At 45.4% G+C, this 12,626-nt stretch overlaps 1 protein-coding gene across 1 annotated transcript in view; it reads right to left on the bottom strand.

Annotated features, from left to right (window-relative positions):
* The window catches only part of CPNE7 (copine 7), a 91,011-nt gene extending 87,503 nt beyond the window's left edge, over positions 1–3,508 (bottom strand). The window contains exon 1 of the mRNA XM_075189057.1: positions 3,374–3,508. The gene's annotated coding sequence lies outside the window, so the exon portion shown is untranslated. The remainder of the gene's footprint in view (positions 1–3,373) is intronic.
* Positions 3,509–12,626: the final 9,118 nt, after the last annotated feature.

Below are 12,626 nucleotides of genomic sequence, written 5' to 3'. Positions count from 1 at the left end.
TGTAACAGCTGTACTCAACTATTTTACCCAAATTATCTTTTGTCTCAATTTATATGTACCCCCATCCCTTTCTTCACCCCATAATTCCTGCTGTTCCTCCACCTAATTCTCATTCATTACCTCCAATCATACTCCTTGTACTTTCATTCTTATCTTCTGCCACCAGTCATTAAATGTTACCCCTGTTCTCACGCTGTACCCCTATTAATTACATTCTACATATATGCTAATATGTACCCCACTCCCTCACTATACTCCAACCCACTACATTGTCCCTCTATTCTCATGCTGCACCCCCACCAAATACATTGTCCCTCTATTCTCATCCTGTACCCCACCAAATACATTGTCCCTCTATTCTCATCATGTACCCCACCAAATACATTGTCCCTCTATTCTCATCATGTACCCCACCAAATACATTGTCCCTCTATTCTCATCATGTACCTCACCAAATACATTGTCCCTCTATTCTCATCCTGTTCCCCCCACCAAATACATTGTCCCTCTATTCTCATCCTGTTCCCCCACCAAATACATTGTCCCTCTATTCTCATGCTGTACCCCCACCAAATACATTGTTCCTCTATTCTCATGCTGTACCCTTATTAATTACATTCTACATATATGCTAATATGTACCCCACTCCCTCACTATACTCCAACCCACTACATTGTCCCTCTATTCTCATCCTGTACCCCCATCAAATACATTGTCCCTCTATTCTCATCCTGAACCCCCACCAAATACATTGTCCCTCTATTCTCATCCTGAACCCCCATCAAATACATTGTCCCTCTATTCTCATTCTGAACCCCCACCAAATACATTGTTGCTCTATTCTCATCCTGCACCCCCACAAAATACATTGTCCCTCTATTCTCATCCTGTACCCCACCAAATACATTGTCCCTCTATTCTCATCCTGTACCCCACCAAATACATTGCCCCTCTATTCATATCCTGTACCCCCACTAAATACATTGCCCCTCTATTCTCATCCTGTACCCCACCAAATACATTGTCCCTCTATTCTCATCCCGTACCCCCACCAAATACATTGTCCCTCTATTCTCATCCTGCACCCCCACCAAATACATTGTCCCTCTATTCTCATCCTGTACTCCACCAAATACATTGTCCCTCTATTCTCATCCTGCACCCCCACCAAATACATTGTCCCTCTATTCTCATCCTGTACCCCACCAAATACATTGTCCCTCTATTCTCATCCCGTACTCCCACCAAATACATTGTCCCTCTATTCTCATCCCGTACTCCCACCAAATACATTGTCCCTCTATTCTCATCCTGTACCCCCACTAAATACATTGTCCCTCTATTCTCATCCTGTACCCCCACTAAATACATTGTCCCTCTATTCTCATCCCGTACCCCCACCAAATACATTGTCCCTCTATTCTCATCCTGTACCCCACCAAATACATTGTCCCTCTATTCTTATCCTGTACCCCACCAAATACATTGTCCCTCTATTCTCATGTTGTACCCCCACCAAATACATTGTCCCTCTATTCTCATCCTGTACCCCACCAAATACATTGTCCCTCTATTCTCATCCTGTACCCCACCAAATACATTGTCCCTCTATTCTCATCCTGTACTCCACCAAATACATTGTCCCTCTATTCTCATGTTGTACCCCCACCAAATACATTGTCCCTCTATTCTCATCCTGTACCCCCACCAAATACATTGTCCCTCTATTCTCATGTTGTACCCCCACCAAATACATTGTCCCTCTATTCTCATCCTGTACCCCACCAAATACATTGTCCCTCTATTCTCATCCTGTACCCCACCAAATACATTGTCCCTCTATTCTCATCCTGTACTCCCACCAAATACATTGTCCCTCTATTCTCATCCTGTACCCCCACTAAATACATTGTCCCTCTATTCTCATCCCGTACCCCCACCAAATACATTGTCCCTCTATTCTCATCCTGTACCCCACCAAATACATTGTCCCTCTATTCTCATCCTGCACCCCCACCAAATACATTGTCCCTCTATTCTCATCCTGCACCCCACCAAATACATTGTCCCTCTATTCTCATCCTGTACTCCCACCAAATACATTGTCCCTCTATTCTCATCCTGCAGCCCCACTTAATACATTGTCCCTCTATTCTCATCCTGTACTCCCACCAAATACATTGTCCCTCTATTCTCATCCTGTACCCCCACCAAATACATTGTCCCTCTATTCTCATGTTGTACCCCCACCAAATACATTGTCCCTCTATTCTCATCCTGTACCCCCACCAAATACATTGTCCCTCTATTCTCATCCTGTACCCCCACCAAATACATTGTCCCTCTATTCTCATCCTGTACCCCCACCAAATACATTGTCCCTCTATTCTCATCCTGTACTCCCACCAAATACATTGTCCCTCTATTCTCATCCTGTACCCCCACCAAATACATTGTCCCTCTATTCTCACCCTGTACCCCCACCAAATACATTTTAATTAGTTACATTTCTAATAAGGACATTATATACCTCATTATCATACCACACCTGTCTCTTTTTTGTTGCTCATTCTCATGCTGTTTTCTTATACTTACTACGCTGATCCCTTATCGGCAGACTGTGCTCACTTCATGTTGTACCCCAACCACACACTGAACGCCCGATATTAAGCTGTATCTCCTTAGACCCTTCTCATCCCCCCCTTAGTTCATGCTGCCCCCAATTTATCATCTCCTTAACCTCAGCTCATCCTGTACCCCAACTATCACACCCCTAATCTCATTCAGCGTATCCTCAATTATACATTTCTATGTTGCACCTCTCATCCCATTGAGTGTCCACTCATAAGCTTCTCACCAATCACCATATGCAATACCACCCCTCAACTCTGCACTCCCCCGCACCCCAAATCCTTTGGATTCACTTTACACCCCTATGTCAACTCCAAATGTTTCCCTCCCCCATGAAATATAATATCTCCAGTATTTCACCACGCTCCCCATCTCTTACAATGTCTCCTCCACCCCACTCCTCAATTACATCCTCTCTACACAATACTTTGTAACCCCAACACAACATCCTGCGAGTCCCCACCCAGAACATCCTCACATCTCCTGTGTTCATTTGATACTTTGTACCCAAATTCATGCAAAGCTGAACTATCTCAGGCACTGACTCTTCTGCCTTAGGTGGTTTTTTTACTCCTCAATCTTAAAAGGCTTAAATTTCCTGTTTCTTCTTCTTGTCTTCAGCAAAAAAGAGACTTGTGAGGTCTTTAAACCTCAAATGCCACAACATCTTCCAAGCACCCCCCAGCCCCCACAATATCAGATACATGGCTGCAGAAGTGCCCCAGTTTGTATTTGTTCTCACCTGCTGACTCCAATGATACTCTGTCTCCTCTGCTGAATTGCTGTGATGGCCACAGAGAGCTGATCTGTGCGGAGCAGCCTGCTCGCTATCTGGCTGTGTATCCCAGAGAATCTCACACAGCCTGCAATTCATCCAGCACACCCAGAGGGGGAGCCCTCCCTCCCTTCCACTAACTCCTTCACTGCCAGTCCGCATTACATCCCCCCAAAACTCCAACCTCTCCTGTTTAATCAAAATCATCCCTAAGTCTTCAGAAGTCTTTATATTGGGCCATCCACCTGAATACTTTTATGTCATTTGGGTAATTTAGAAGGTACCAGCAAAGAGCACAGAGCTGTAGAAATACAGAACACAAGTTTAAAAAAAAAAGAAATAAACTGTAGAATGTTATCTGTCATAGCAATGAACACAGTGCAAGACACAAACAATTAAGCAGGGGTATATTATTTTGGGAAACAAACACTGACATCCCTAGTAATGTGAGAACTTAGCAAATTGATGCACCCCAAATAATTAAAGGTTTGTGTGCAATCATTTATACATTGTAGGAAAGTGGAATTATAAGGAACACTTTATGCTTTATGAAACAAATGAACTTCTTTATATATATATATATATATATATATATACACATACATTTAAACATTTACTGTGTGTTATAGCCATGTAGCTTCTCCTGTATCCACTTTTTACATGTCTGCACGAGATAAGCTATCTACTGGGCTGTTTGTGATGGCTCTAACCCCAGGCCAAGCTGTTTGTGGAATAAAAGTCCCAGCCAGCAGGGAGCGCCAGGGAGCATGGATGCCAGATCCCAGTAATCTTTGAAGAATGGGTTTTATTTAGGATATTAGAGTACAGTAGGCTCTGAATGATGATATGAGATCAGAGTCAGAGGAACTTCTGCCCACAGTAAAAGCTCATGTAAGGAAATCATGGTTGGGTTGGATTGGGCCAGTGTCATAGCTATGCTGGGCTACTTCTAATGCTTGCGGGAGACGTGGGGGGAGGCACCAAAAGAAGAGGTGCGAGGGGCTTAACAACGCTTATAATGGTCTATTTATGAAGGATTTTTCCTGTGTTAAACACCCGAAAACAACAGTTTTCGGGTGTTTACCGTGAAATTGCTATGTATTATTGAAGCATCGCAGCAGATATCTCAGATATCTGCTGCTTTGCATTTGCTATCGTTTTTCTGAGCACTCCCCATAACAGTGTATGGGAAGTGCTCAGAACCGCTATGTATGACAGTCTATTTAGAGAAACTTTTTTCTTTCTTTACATGTTAATGTACGCCATCTGAAGCTGGCGCCATCTGAAGCTGGCGTACATTAACATATTTGAAAACTTTCGCGCTGTCCAGCTCTGCTCTGAAGAGCAGAGCTGGACAGCGCATGTGTGGAGGGATCATGTGATCCCTCCCTGTCAATCATCCTGCAGTTTGCCGGCCAGGATGTTACTTCGCATGCACCAACTTTTCAGTCGGTACATGCGCACTAACAAAAAAGGAAAAAAAAAAGAGAAAAAGAGAAGATCACCGCAGCCTTTAAACTTGAGAAAAGACTGCGATGATCAGGTGAGTCACTTCTCAGGGACAGCAGTCTGTCGGCACTGCTGTCCCTGAGAAGTTTTTTAATACATAGCCGTTACTTTTCAATCCTTATCAAGGAGATAAGGATTGAAAAGTATCAAGTGAAAAAAACGAAGGGTCATAAATAGACCCCTTAGTGTCATCAAGTGTGCGGGTCCATACCTATGATGGCATGAGTCACGCCATGATGCCCCTGACCACTCAGTCTTCTGGGAGTGACATGTGACATTTATATTTCTTTTGATAACATGACCATAAATCCCACCCCACAAGCTCGTTGCCTCGGTGTAATCCTTGACTCACAACTGTTGTTTATTCCCCACATCGACTCTATATCTAAATTATGTTATATACATCTAAAGAACATTTCCAGAATACACACATATCTCACACAAGACACTGCAAAAACCTTAATTCATGCACTCATCATCTCCCGCATTGACTATTGCAATTCCCTCCTTACTGGTCTTCCCAAAGTCAGACTTGAACCTCTATAATCTATTTTGCAAGCAACGGCTAGATTGATTTTCCTTGCAAACCGCTCTTCCTCTGCGGCCAGGCCCGGCGCTCCCATTAGGCAAAGTTATTATTATTATTATTATTAATTTTTATTTATAGGGCGCCACAAGGTGTCCGTGGCGCCGTACAGGGACAAAAACAAATTACAATACAAGGTAGAACAGCACAGTACAGTAAACATAAAGCACAGTAACTCAGTAAGCTCAATGCACAGCTAGTGAGGGCGGGGGGAGTATCCGCATATGACGGGGCCCAAAAGGAGGGCGTGGAAGACAGGGAGACCCCCAGAGGGGGGAGGAGGGCCCTCGAGGAGGAGGGCAAAGTAGCTGGAGAGCAGAGTTAGAAGTGGTGGAAACAGGAGGAGAGATGGCCCTGCTCAGAGGAGCGTACAATCTAAGGGGAGGTGTGGACAGACGGAGAAACACAGGGGAGAGAGGGAGAGTAGAGGGACGGCGGCAGGGAAGGGGAAAGAAGGGGGAGAGGCAGAGGATACGGTAGGTAGTTAAGTGGGAGACTGGAAGGCTTTAAGAAAAAGGTGGGTTTTTAAAGCCCGTTTGAAATTGGACAGGTTAGGGGAAGTCCTGATGGAGGGAGGGAGCTTGTTCCAGTGGAGGGGGGTAGCGCGGGCAAAGTCTTGGATACGCGCGTGGGAGGAGGTGATGAGGGAGGAAGATAGGCAACGGTCATTGGCAGATCGGAGAGGACGGGATGGAGCATGAGTAGAGAGGAGGGAGGAGATGTAGGGTGCAGTGGAGTTGGCGAGGGCCTTGTAAAAGTGAGGAGCTTGAACAGAGTTCTGTAGGGGAAGGGGAGCCAGTGGAGGGATTGGTAGAGAGGGGAGACAGAAGAGGAGCAGCGAGAAAGGAAGATAAGCCTAGCGGCTGCGTTAAGTACAGATCAAAGGGGAGCGAGATGAGAGAGGGGGAGGCCAGTAAGGAGGAGGTTGCAGTAGTCCAAGCGGGAGATGATCAGAGAGTGAATAAGGCATTTAGTGGCATCTTGGGAGAGGAAGGGGCGGATGCGAACGATGTTACGCAGCTGGAAGCGGCAGGATTTAGCAAGAGAGAGGATATGGGGGCCAAAGGAGAGAGAGAAGTTGAGGGTGACACCAAGGCAGCGAAGTTGGGGGACAGAGGAGATAGAGGTGTTGTCGACAGTGATGAAGAGGTCGACAGGGGATGAGGTATGGGGGGGAGGAAAAACTATCAGCTCGGTTTTGGCGAGGTTGAGTTTGAGGAATCGAGAGGACATCCAGGAGGAGATGGCAGAGAGGCAGGCGGACACCCTAGAGAGGAGGGAGGGAGAGAGATAAGGAGAGGAGAGGTATAGTTGAGTGTCGTCAGCGTAAAGGTGGTAGTTGAAGCCGAAGGAGCTGATGAGTTCACCCAGGGAGGAGGTGTATAGAGAGAAGAGTAAGGGGCCCAGAACAGAGCCCTGGGGGACCCCGACTGGAAGGGTGGACGGGGGGAGAGAGACTCAGTGGTGGTGACAGAGAAGGATCGGTAAGCGAGGTAAGAGGTGAACCAGGACAGGACAGGGCCAGAGAGGCCGAGAGACTGGAGGGTGTGGAGGAGGAGGGGGTGGTCAACGGTGTCGAAGGCTGCAGAGAGATCAAGGAGGATGAGAAGGGAAAAGTGGCCCCTGGCTTTAGCAGAGAGGAGGTCATTGGTGACTTTAGCCAGGGCAGTTTCAGTGGAGTGAAGGGGGCGGAAACCAGACTGGAGAGGATCAAGGAGGGAGTGTTCAGAAAGTTAGGAGGTTAGGCAGTTGCCTAGGGCGTCGGGCTCTGGAGGGCGCCACAGAATTAAAATTACTTTAAAACTGTGCAGCGATCGCTGACCATACCTTCCACGGGCGCCGCACAGCTTCAGATAAATCCACGGAGAGGGGCTATGGATTACCACCGCCATCCTCCCCTCCAACAGCTGATGGGGCGCTGCGTCTCCTCCCCTCCACTCACTGACTGTCGGGCGTGACATCATCATCACGGCCCGACAGTGTCAGTGAGTGGAGGGGAGGAGACGGAGCACAGAGGAGCAGCTTTATGGAGGCAAGTTAAGGTAAGGAAAGACAGGGGAGGGGCGCGGATTTTGAAAAAGTGCCGGGGGGGGCAGGGATTTTGAAAGGGAGCCTGGGGGGGATTTTGAAAGTGTGCCTAGGGCGCCAAGGACCCTAGCACCAGCCCTGTCTGCTGAGTCACTCTGTCAGTCTCTACATTGGCTGCCTGTATTTCAACGAATCCAATATAAAATTCTTCTACTAATATACAAGGCCATCAACAAAATTGCACCGACATACATCTCCTCCCTTGTCTCAAAATATCTCCCGACTCGACACCTCCGTTCTGCACAAGATCTGCGTCTCTCCTCCACTCTCATCACATCCTCCCATTCTCGGTTACAGGATTTTTTTCGGGCTGCACCCACTTTGTGGAATTCCCTCTCTCGCACAGTAAGACTTTCATGCATTGAAAGAGTCATGTAAGGGGAGGGAAAGGGCTTTGGGGGGGGAGTAACCCAGCACTATTGAAAGCCCCCTGGGGGATGTGGCACATGTACACCTGATCAACTTATCAGTTTAGAAGTTGGGAGGTAGGTATGATATGGTAGCATGTACTGGACAAATTCCAAATGATTTTTGGCATAAATGGTGATGTTACGAACTTGAAGGAAAGCCACGGCAGTATATTTCACCTTTCTCTCTCTAAAAAAAAAAAAAATCTATATATTTTTGTGACTTAAGTTTAGTTTTTAAAGGATAACTCCATTCTATTTTAATATTTTTTAGCGCATATCCCCCCTTCAGTCAACTGTGGTAGAGCAGGAGCACTTTAAGACTCACTACCACCAACTATCCAATGTTTCTTCATCATCATCATCATCAACATTTAGTCATATAGCGCCAGCAAATTCCGTAGCGCTTTACAATTGGGAACAAACAATAATAAAACAATACTGGGTAATACATACAGACAGAGAGGTAAGAGAACCCTGCTTGCAAGCTTACAATCCCCTCGTTGACAACCTCGGAGAAGAAGAGGGTCTTCAGTAACTAACACTGATGCTAACTAAACACAGCCTCTGCTCCGTCCAATCAGCGCTTGTAATAGAAGCAACAATTTCTGGTTGTCAACAATGGAACAAAGAAGACGTTTCTGTTCTGCTGGGGGTTAATCTCCCTAAAAACTGTGGGAGTCCCTGACTGAGATCGGCAACAGATTTCCGGCAAACAATGGGTTATTATAGCGACTGTATACAGTACTCTGATATCACACAATCTCACCCTTCTCAAGACAATTCTTAACCACCATTATCAGGGGCTGGCTGGCTAATTTTCGCCAGGTGGGGGGGGAGGGGTCTAGGGGTTTGGGGCAAAACTCGTCTCTGCAGCCTATTAGGAACATTTTAATGGAAAAACAATGACTTAGATCGCCAAGTGACCCAGCCCAAACACTATAGGACTGGCCAGATGGGGAGGAGGGCAGATTCCCCCCTGCCCCCAGCCTGCCACTGGCTATTATAATTTCTGAGACAAATTGTTCTATTTATTAAACACAGCTCTCCAGATAGGATTCCACTTTCCCTGCATCGCGCTCCGCATCCGATCTATACTTCCTAACTCATATGGTTATTTAATCTAATCTTTTATTACCTCTCAGTGGATTTGCATTGATTCTCGTGTCTCGTGCGCTTTTCCAAAGCATCATAAACGCAAATTAACCGGTCACTGACGATGAACAGTTATGAAGAAATGTTAGGCCTCTGAAGATATAGTACGGATCCCACCTCAGGTTGTTTATGGAGTTAACGTGGCAGATATAATGTAAATATCCAGCCCATCGGTTAGGGTTTACCACAGACAGCCCCTGCCCATAATTCCTAGCTCAGAGAAGTGGTTGAAACTATAAGTAATATTCCCGGTATTTCCTGGCAGTAAATCACTTTGTGTGTCCAGGGATAATTCACTTACTCAGAACCTACTGATTATATTAGAAGACAAAGAAGGGATACGAGAGAGACATTATTCTTACTAATCTCACATTAGAAAAGCACATCTTCACCTCAGTCTTATATCAGGTGTAACTGAATACACAGTGGCTTACCACATATTACATTAACAGCAGGAATAAGTCACTGTATTTATTATATATTCATATTTAGTATCCCACCATATTATATTGTGGGACATTATATATCTGTCTTACTATATATACAGTAAAAAAATAATTATATATATGTATATATAATTTTTTTTTTATGAACACCTTTATTTTAAGTAGACTATAAGTATATAAGTATTGGTGTCCTGTAGAAAAACAGTTAGGGGGTATATTTACTAAAGTGCGGGTTTGAAAAAGTGGAGGTGTTGCCTATAGCAACCAATCAGATTCTAGCTATCATTTTGTAGAGTGCACTAAATAAATGATAGCTAGAATCTGATTAATTGCTATAGGCAACATCTCCACTTTTTCAAACCCGCACTTTTGTAAATATACTCCTTAGTCTGTGGCTTTGTGGCTTAATGTGGCTGCAGCAACATTTCTGGATGATATCTAATGTCCTTGATTTAAACTAGGGTTTACTTGATCCTATATGCACAGGTGACTGTGTAGAATACGTGTTGCCCATAGCAACCAATCAGATTCTTAACGACTGTAGTACAGTTTAGACCAGTGCTGGGACCACATGTGTCAATGTACCGCCGGACATCACAGGGATGTTGTTTCAGGCACTACGATACCTGGGAACATTATTCAAGGCCGACAACTGAATGGGCCTCTTATGCTGGGGTACTGGAGTTCTACCATAGCTGGAGAAGACACAGACTGTGTAAATCCGATACACATTATGCATTAATAGAACCCCAGGGAACTCCTAATATGCATCAATAGGGCCCCAGCACTCCGCCACATGTAATAGAGTTCTTACACATAAAGCTATGCTGCTCAAACAACACAGCAGAGCTGACCACAGGGGTGACGGAGGATTTTGGCACAGGGAGGAGGAAATGCTCCAGATTTACCTTAATACATAGAGCTCAATGTATCTTGTAGCAAACGGCAATGTTGGCGATAGCAGCTCCGAGAGCTAAGGGTTAATACCACTTCGCCGGCCCGATCTCTGCAGACATAGGCACGCCAGGATACTTGATAAATAGGCTGCCACATGGGGAAGCCATCTCCAGTGACCACGCTGGAAGCAGGGATTAACGTTGACAGAAACCCCGTCATGTATTGGGAGAAACTCCAATTTTAGCTGGCGATAAGGCTTTTCACCCATTGATAAATCAGCGCCTAAGTTTAAATGGGAAACCATGGGGCCAAATTACAGCTATGGGCTCCCATTAGGAATTCACCACTCTGCGTAAAGATGTGCGTGAAATTCATATATTGCCTGTTCCAAATCTTCTCTTACACTGCAGCTGACCTACAACAGCATCAGGGACCTGTAGTCCTAATTACTGCAAGGACCGCGCATAGGACATCAGTTTCTGTACAGGTAGAGCTGGATGCGACTTGAAGGTAAGCAATCTGCTACTGACAGCCCTGCCAATGCACTTGTTGCTTGTTATCACATTACATTAATTCCTATTGAGCTGTTAATATCATTTGTTTTGTTTAGAAAAGAAAAGCTGAACTGAGTAAGAACCCTTTATAATTTGCATGTGTGGTGCCCCAAAGCTCTGTTGAACAGCACAGAGGAAGTGCATAAACGCTTTTAAAATGCAGGGCTACAAGGTGTTACTAGAGGCTGAGAAAGACACAGTGGGAATGACAGTTGACAGTTGAACTGAAAAGTACGTACCCAGGAGGATGTGCAGGAAGGAGGAGTGTGTGATATAGCAACAAGAAAGGGGAAGCTGACATGAGAGTCTGATCTGCTGCTGGAACTGGTGACATTGCCAGCAGACACGGCTGGAGAACGGCTGGGGACACACAGTGGGGCGTCCAAGAGAGTCTCCACAAACTGCAGAACCTTTTCAAGGTAAAATCCTAGCCTGCAGTGTACTACACACAGCCCAGCGTCAGAGGGAAGAGTGATGAGAGAACAGCGCCATCTTGTGACTGAATTGAGCAACAGTCCTGTGTTTTGTTATAATCTTTAACACTGCCTACAGTTTAACATCTACCCTTTAGAGAGAAAGTACAGGGACTTAATCGGGATTGTTAACCCTTCTGGAAACCTCTACAGGACATTTAAACACTACAAAATTCCTGTGCACAGAATTGATTTGTTGATATTGAAAATGTTATATGTTAAATGCTATTGTACTCTATGCTGATCAAACGATTATTTTGTCATTACCATTGAGCTGAAGGGGTCAGTGGCACGGTGGCTTACCAAAACTATCCTTACCGCATATATAATAAACCCAAGTTGTTTGACCAATCCTTGTCCCTTTCATTGAAGTACCTATCTCCTGACCACCGGATATCTGAACAGAAAAGAACCTGACTCGTGTCTGGAGGACAAGGTAAGGGAAGGATTTCCCATCCGTTTCGACCACCACACATGGAGCGTAGACATCTTGTAATGTTCAATAATGTACAATATCCTGATGTTGACAAGTGTGACAGCAGTACAGTGTCGGACTGGGGCATGAAGGGCCCACCGGGGGACTGCAATGCTAGGGGCCCACCAGAGGGGGGTGTGGCCAGCCATCATAGAGGCGTGACCAAACACTAGAGGGGGAGTGGTCAGCCCATGAAGGACAGCTAGCACCATAGTGTAGTATGTACAGAATGCAGTGTGTGTATAATGAGTACACAGTGTTGACCTGTCCCTTAGATTGGGCAGAACAGTCACCAAAAATCCGGATTGTCCCACTAGACCAGGCTTGGCTAACCTGTGGCACTCCTGGTGTTGTGAAACTACAAGCCCCAGCATGCTTTGCCAATATATAGCAGCTTATTGCTGTAAGGGTATGCTGGGACTTGTAGTTTCACAACACCTGGAGTACCACAGGTTAGCTAAGCCTGCATTAGACTCAGAACATTTGACTGACTGTCCTACCTGTTCTTGTTACTTTTACCACCTGTAGCTGCTCGTTTCTTTAGTTGTGGCATGTCTGGATCCTGGAATGTTGAGGGCCCTATTTGAAAAAAATAATGGGTACATTTAGAAACGCCAACCATCCCTGCCA

Source organism: Mixophyes fleayi, chromosome 10 (genome assembly GCF_038048845.1).
Source record: "Mixophyes fleayi isolate aMixFle1 chromosome 10, aMixFle1.hap1, whole genome shotgun sequence".
Taxonomy (NCBI): Eukaryota; Metazoa; Chordata; class Amphibia; order Anura; family Limnodynastidae; genus Mixophyes; species Mixophyes fleayi.
This window is presented reverse-complemented; position numbering and strand designations above follow the sequence as displayed.